This window comes from Phoenix dactylifera, chromosome 6 (assembly GCF_051530095.1).
Source record: "Phoenix dactylifera cultivar Ajwa chromosome 6, Ajwa_hap1_PhDact_Kaust_v1.1, whole genome shotgun sequence".
NCBI lineage: Eukaryota > Viridiplantae > Streptophyta > Magnoliopsida > Arecales > Arecaceae > Phoenix > Phoenix dactylifera.
Window position 1 is genome coordinate 20550001 of NC_143195.1, and position 7682 is coordinate 20557682.

The following is a 7682-nucleotide window of genomic DNA, read 5'->3' on the forward strand; positions in this document are numbered from 1 at the left end:
ATAACATATAGGAAGCCGACGGTTGGTTTTGATTCTACTCTACAAATGAATTTCTTTGTAGTTTTTCTCTCGTTGACAATGAAAGAAAATTCTCTTTCTTTTTCATTCCTTTCCTCCTTAGCGAGACAAGAGAATTTCTTGTTTTTCGCTAGTGGGATGGGAAAAAAATGATCTTGTTCATGCCGCCAAGGCAAAAAAAGTCTCAATGCCATCTGATGGGCAAAAGCCATTCCGTTGGTTTTGAAAATCGTCGAACTCGAACATTGCCTCGATCACTAAAAGATCTTTTTTTTTCTTTACAATGACAGGACGCAGATTAGACTCGTCGGGTAGTTTTCCATAAGGTTTCTTTTTTGAAAGAAAGATTCTTTTCATTGGTTGAAACAAAAAAAAGTAGAGTTAGCTAAATCTTCCTAAAGAAGATTGAAATCAGCGTCCGACAACACGATTCTATCTTTCTCCAAAGAGTTGTCGTCCCAATATCGCCACGTTTAACTGTCGTATTCAAATTGTGATAAGAATCATTCTCATTTGTCATTTTTGTCCAACTCAGGGAGGGGCCAAAAGCGGGGCTCTTTCTTTGAAAAGGGAGCAAGCTTTTCTTTTGTCTTCCTTTGATTTGGAAGAAGGTCTTGGTGAGAAAGAGCAGAATGTGAGAGCTCCCTTTGTGCTAATTGCGGAAAAGGCGCATCTCCGGTTCAACTGCCCTTTGCCTGTTATACCAAAAAAGCGCATAGGTTCATTCCGTGTGTGGATCGAGCTCCGGTCTAGTTGACGTTTCCTGTGATCGAGACTGTGGTCTATGTGTGTGGTACGTTGGCTATCGTGGTTCGGTTAGGGTGGCCAGTGCTCTTTCTGAACATAAAAAGTCAATTGCCGTCATGCAGTCGGTGCGGCCTAAAGAGCATCAACCCACCTTGCGCGTGACTTGCTTGCGTTTCACCAGTAACTCCACGGAAACGTTCGGTCCTCTACGCCATCACTGATTGCGTCCGCACTTTTAAAGATAACGCTTCACCTTAATTAAAAAAAAGTCAAAGCACTTGGCATTGGCTTGCGTATAGCTCCATCCTACTAACCGGAAATCAGGATTGACTTCTGTTTCTAAGTATACCCATTCCTGGGGCCTTGGGAGGGTGGTCGGATCACTAGACAACTTTTCGTACAGTTGCATCAGTAGCTATTTCATTCGTTATAGGTAATTTCATTCGCCTTTGTGGGCTTTGAAGCGTCATAGAGCTTTCCGCTTCGGGTAAAGGTCCACTTTGTCCCCCAATAGGGGTGTTCTGGCCCATGATCAGTTCGGTTGCATAGTGTTAGCTCAGGTGTTGTCTACCCTGGTCGGAGCTGGAATTAGAACTTTGTTTAAATGGGTCCAGTCCTTTCGGGTCCGACGTTTCTCTGAAATTCTGCCTTTGGTTAGCAGGAAAGGCTCACCTGGCTTGATCATGCTTGCTTGGTCGACCTCTCCTGATTTATCTGTCAGTAATGGAAGCATCCATGGGTTGTGTCCTTGGTCAGCACGATGGAGGAGTGAGCCTAGTGCTTCGTTTGATGGAAGCACGAGGGAACGGGTTTCATCGGCAGGCTTTTTTTGGGGCGCTTCCGTTACAACGACTTCACTCTGAGGCCTCTCACCTACCCCATGATTCTCCCTGGATGCCTCATCGTGATTATTGCCCGGTGAGTGCGAAGTCAAAGTGGGAAAAAAAAGATTCGCTCTAGCCCATTCTAACAGGGCTTGGGGTGGAATAGACCGACTTGATGTAATGGATGGCACTTGATTAATTAATAGGGCACGAGAGGATACTACCTTTATTCATTCATTTATTCACCTCCGCCCCTACCCCCGTTGAGGGTCCTGATCTCGATCAAATGCAACTGACTATTCTTTTTCGGTTTGAGGCGATTGGTAATTATTTTGATGATGGGAGTGGGTCGGCCATGGAAAGCATTTTGGTTTCTTCTTCAGTGAGGCATTAACGAATCTCACATTGATTGAAGTGTTTGATCTTCCCCGGTCAGTCAAAAGAAGAGGAGTAAGTTGATTGGGGAGAGGCAGGTGGTAGAGGCGCTGAACTATATTACATGGATGGCGGGAGGAAACAAATGTCTGAAGCGGGTTGGTTTCTCGGTTCCTCATCTGCTTATTCGTGAATCAGAAGGTTGGTTCAGATGCGGGTCAGAAGAGGAGATTTATTTCCAAGGAGGATAGGGAATTGGGGAAGGCTTCAAAGGCTGGTCTACTTACTGCTCGATGAGGGTAATCAGGTCGGGTCAGAAGGTGGTCCGATTCCTCTTCATTGGTTTCAAATCCAGCCAATGAACATTTGGTTGCAGGGGAGGATCGGTAAACATCTTTCTCTCTGAAGGCGATAGGTTTCATTCCATCTTGGGTCTTCCATCCCTCTGGAGTCAACTACTGTATGGAAGGATCCTCCGTCCTGAGTGGCATTAGAACCCACCCAATAGTAGGAGGAGGAGGAGCCTTTGGTTCGTGCACTTTACTCGAGCTCAATAATCTGCCTTTACCGGACGGACGGGATTTCTCGGCGCCATGAAAAAATTATGATAGGGCTCGATGACTACGTCTTGTGGATGCTACCTACAAGGGAAGAGAATCCACGCTTCCGCCAGTGAGTTCTTTTCTGCGAGATTCCTTTCTGTTGCTCTGTATCCTATGGAGATGGATTGATATGGAGGGTTGGTTTCCACTTCTTACCTATTCACTTCTACTTGAACCGTTCAACGAGCGTTGTCACGATCCAAAGGAAGATCTCCTGGCTCAGCACTACTCAACTTGTGGAGTGCCACATACCCTGCTGACAACAACTGCAGCAGTCACAAGTCTGGTCCCCTACCTCACAAAGTCGCTTGATGGCCGAAGCACTCCCAAGGCGAATAGTGCCCTAGGGGCCGACCCAACACCGACCGGCGGATACTCCCGCGCAGCAAACTCCGCAAGTCGGTATTCGTCTACGAGAGGCGCACTCCTATGCCTTTCGAGGCTTCTCAGTGTAAGAAAGCCTCACCTCTTTCTGTTACTGGACACACACTTTTGATCCAGTAGAACATGTAGATCTACTAGATGACAAACAAAGAAGTTGGTAGCAACAGAACTGCCTCTAAACCACTAGAGCACCTACAAAAATCAGTCTACCTACGCTACATTGTACCTTCTATTAATTAAGATTACCGTTTTAGGCCATCTTAATGAAAGCCTGGGAATTGTGTGTGCACCATTAACCTATGCCTCTCGATTTAGCGAGAGGGCCTGCGAGCGGCCTTGGTAGCAAGGCCAACCCTGGACCTGCTCAGATGAGCCTCCAGGAGCGAAGGCAGGCCGCTGAGGCCGCCCACAGAAGGGTTCTGGCCTACATGGCCGAACAAGACGAAATAACAGACAGCCAGCTGCAACAAGACCTGCATTTCCATGAGGTATGCTCACTGATTGAAGAGCTCGCGCTTTCTTCCCGACGAAGACATCTTTCTCTGATCCTTGAATGCTTCCTCGTTGCTTTGCCTTTCGAAGGATTCCCTTCAGCTCTGCAATGATATTGTACCCTTTTTTCAAGGAAATCCCAATGCTTCTCTTATTCAATAGTTCAATCCGCCTTTGTTACCCCGGATCCCGCTCTTAATGAGCCGAGGAGAAGTGCATGAAATGGTGGCCATTGGCCAACAAGTTGCGTAGACTTTAGACCCACTTTGCTTTCACGATTTGACCTTGACATTCCATCAATGAATTCATCTTCCGCTTTGCACCGACCCCATTCCTCAAGTCCGTGGTCTTCGATCATAAACTATCTCTCCCTCTCGAGACAGTCAGGTTATTTATTCCTAAAATCCAGGTTAGTCAAACTCCAGCTAAAGCGGAAAAGAGTGAAAAGAGGAAAAAACGAGCCTGTCAATCCTAAGAGTGTGCGTCGAAGCACAAGCTGAGTTTCAAAATTTGGACTTCTAAGATGCAAATCAAACTCATGTTCCGACAGTCAAATTTTCTCTTTAGCTTGGACAGTTGGGTAAGCCGATTGTATTGTCTTCTTTTCTTCTTTGCCAGTGCAATCAATTTAAGAAGCTTGAAAGCCGGTCTCCTGTGTTGTTTCCCAACTAGAAAACATGTTTGAAACCCTATACCTTAAAGGGAGGGGGGTCAAAAGGAAAGGGATATCACTTCAACTGCTTTTGCTTCCAAGCCGGAGAAGAGAGATCGAAAGAGCTACCTGAGGCTTGGTTCAACCACTTGACTAGATAGGAAGAACGACAGAAGCAAGCAGCCTAAAGGGAGTGGGTGATGTCTCCATAGGTAGCAAGAAGCGAATGTCAGTCAAGCGGGCAAGCCTTTGTATCTAAGGGGGCTTGAAGAGAGAAAGGGTGGAACAGTGCATACTCCGCCTAATCGGGAAATCACTCTAAGGTATTTTAGGCTAAACCAAATTCCATCATGCAAAGCTTAATAGAAAGAATTTTTTTTTCTGACTCAAGACAAAAATGAAACACGGGGCTGAAAAAGCAAGGTTGGTTACATACTCGGGAGGGGCCATCAACCTGCAATCGAGAGTGGTTCAGTGAAATAGACTATTGTACTGACACAGAGTTGATCATACTTTTAGATGAGAGCTCACACTAGATTGAAGGGTGTGGAGTTGCCAAGATGAATATGGAAGACGGCACACTAAAAAAGAAGAATGATATGCTGCTAGTACAAAGGAGGAAGAACCTGCTCTCTGTATCTTCGCAAAAGACGGATACAAGATAGATCTGGAAGAAATAGTTTCGTGAAGGATAATAAGAATGGTTTCAGAATCGTGGCCAAAGGGCACGAAGAGCTTAGTACCAGTTTCATGGAGGATCTTAGAGAGCCTTAGCGGCTGTATCAGATACCACACGAGTATGGCATGGAAGGTATAGGTATGGTCATCTGACCTATGAGTGAGGAAGAACTTTGAGGTGCAAGGTATTTTCTGACTTTCACGGATGACTTGACTTTTATACATATAAGTAGTTCGACTTTTTTTTCTGGAAGTTGAAATCTCGAAAGTTGCCCTATGTTAGTTGTTCAAAGAAATGGTTGAGAAGGAAACGGGTTTGCTATATTTTATGTTAAAGATCTGACAATGGAGGTGATCCTGTTCTAGAGACAGGACTTTCAAAAACAAAATGGAATCTGGCCCTTTACACTCCAAAGCTGAATGGAGTCGCAGAGCGGAAGAACAAAACAATCGTTGATATGGCCAAGTTTATGTTAAAAGGGCATGATGACAGAAAAGAGCATCTCTAAATCTTACTGGGGACTGTGGCCTCACGGCAGTCAATATTATTCATCGGTGTCTGCTGTTGAATGGCATAACACCAAAAGAAGCATGGACCGGCAGAAAGCCTGTGATTTCACATCTGAGGACATTCGGCTGCAAAGCTTATGTCCGACATTCCGAAGGAGAAGAGGACCGGATGACCAAGGTAAGTAAGAAAATGACCTTATTAAGTGTGAAGATTCTAAGGCTTATCAATTTTATACACTTGAATAATTGCAGTGTTTGGTTTCAAGAAATGCAATACTTATAGAATTTTAATTGAAAAGCCATCTCTCTTTCTTTACTGACAAGCAAGCCTGATTGATGAAGAAGAGGAGATTGTTGAGCTGTTAAGTACAAGTACGCGTCATAAGCTTTCAATTGCAGCCGCTTACTTTATGAGCTATTAGGTGCTGCCGCACTACGGATATCGTGGCGTGTCCACGCTATTCTCCTGGCGTTCCATGTTGCCGCTCAGACCTCCGCTTGTTGGTTTGGTGGTTGTGTGGTATTTAATAGAATTCAACATGTTGCCGTGCCTCTGTAGCTTTTGTCTTCGCCCTTCGACTTCCGGCTTCGGGTTTTACACTAAAGTGATTAAAACATGCCTTGCCTTCCGCCGCTTTCGGATAAGACTAAGTAACCTTACCAAAAACCTGACACGCTACGGCCTGACTTTGAAGCCGCAAGCTTACACGTGTAACTCCAATTAATCACCAAGGATGCTTTCATATTGACGTGGTTGTACAGGAAGAGCCCCAAGCCCTACAGACAGGAAGGAGAGGGAGAGGAAAGTAACAGGAAGTCTAAGTCTGAGAGCCCTCCTAAGCCCCAAAGAAAAGGGGAACTCCTAAAAGACACAAAAGATGTCCGGTTCTTGGTATCTATTTTCTGACTTCCATATTGCCGTGCTACGAGTCATTTTAGATAAAAGGAGCTGTACTGAAAAAGCCCGAAGTGTTAATGAAAGCCGCACCATCAACCAAGGCAAAAGCCAGACCTTAAGAAAATGAAAGCCGGAAAGCCTATGAATCTAAAGTGGCAGAAGCTACAGAGGCTAAACAACCCTTGCCCAACTAGAGCGGAACTATCGCCGGTGCTTATGAACATATTTTTGCATTCATTTGATCTTATCTATTGTCGTGAAAGGAGTCTTAAAAAGTGTTCAGTACAGTGACTCAAAGAAAACCCCAACAAAATAATCATTTCTTTCAATACTCACTTGTTACGTTATTGTTATCTTATTAGTTAACAATCCTAATGATTGGATTCATATGTTTAATTCCTTATAGGAAATAAAATACTAAAATGATTATTCATGGAATGACTATTCATCTATTGTATTTTCATCAAATAGGGGGCAAGAAGACTCTATGGAAAAATGGTGGTCCAATTCGATGTTGTCTAACGATAAGTTAGAACATAGGTGTGGACTAAATAAATCAATGGATAGTCTTGATGCTATTGGGCATACCAGTGGAAGTGAAGAACCCATTCTAAATGGTACGGAGAAAAACATTCCTAGTCGGAGTGATAGTGGCAGTTATAGTTTCAGAAATGTTGATTATTTATTTGATATCAGGGATATTTGGAGTTTGATCTCTGATGACACTTTTTTAGTTAGGGATAGTAATGGTGACAGTTTTTCTGTATGTTTTGATATTGAAAATCTGATTTTTTAGATTGACAATGATAGTTCTTTTCTGAGTGAACTAGAAAGTTTTTTTCTAGTTATTTAAATAGTGGGTCTAAGAGAAAATAAGGATTCATTATATTCTACGTTATATTCTAAAAAAGAAGCATTTTTTATATTTTCTATATCTAATAATATACACGTCCAGCTATATATTTTGAATATACATCTTCCTTTGTAACAAATTAAATATGTAACAAATTAAATATCAATAAATGCTATTCATTACTTATAATTACTTATATTATTACTTATATATATTATTATTATTTATTATTTTATTATAAAGATAATTATTATTTATTATTATAATTATACATGTGTATCCGTAATATTATTGAATCGTTTCATTCGCGAGGAGCTGGATGAGAAGAAACTCTCATGTCCGGTTCTGCAATAGAGATGGAATTAAGAAACAACCATCAACTATAACCCCAAAAGAACCAGATTTCGTAAACAACATAGAGGAAGAATGAAGGGAATATCTTATCGAGGCAATCATATTTGTTTCGGCGGATACGCTCTTCAGGCGCTTGAACCCGCTTGGATCACAGCTGACAGATAGAAGCGGGGCGGAGAGCAATGACACGATATGCGCGTCGTGGTGGAAAAATATGGGTACGTATATTTTCCGACAAACCTATTACAGTAAGACCTACAGAAACACGTATGGGTTCGGGAAAGGTGAATATTCC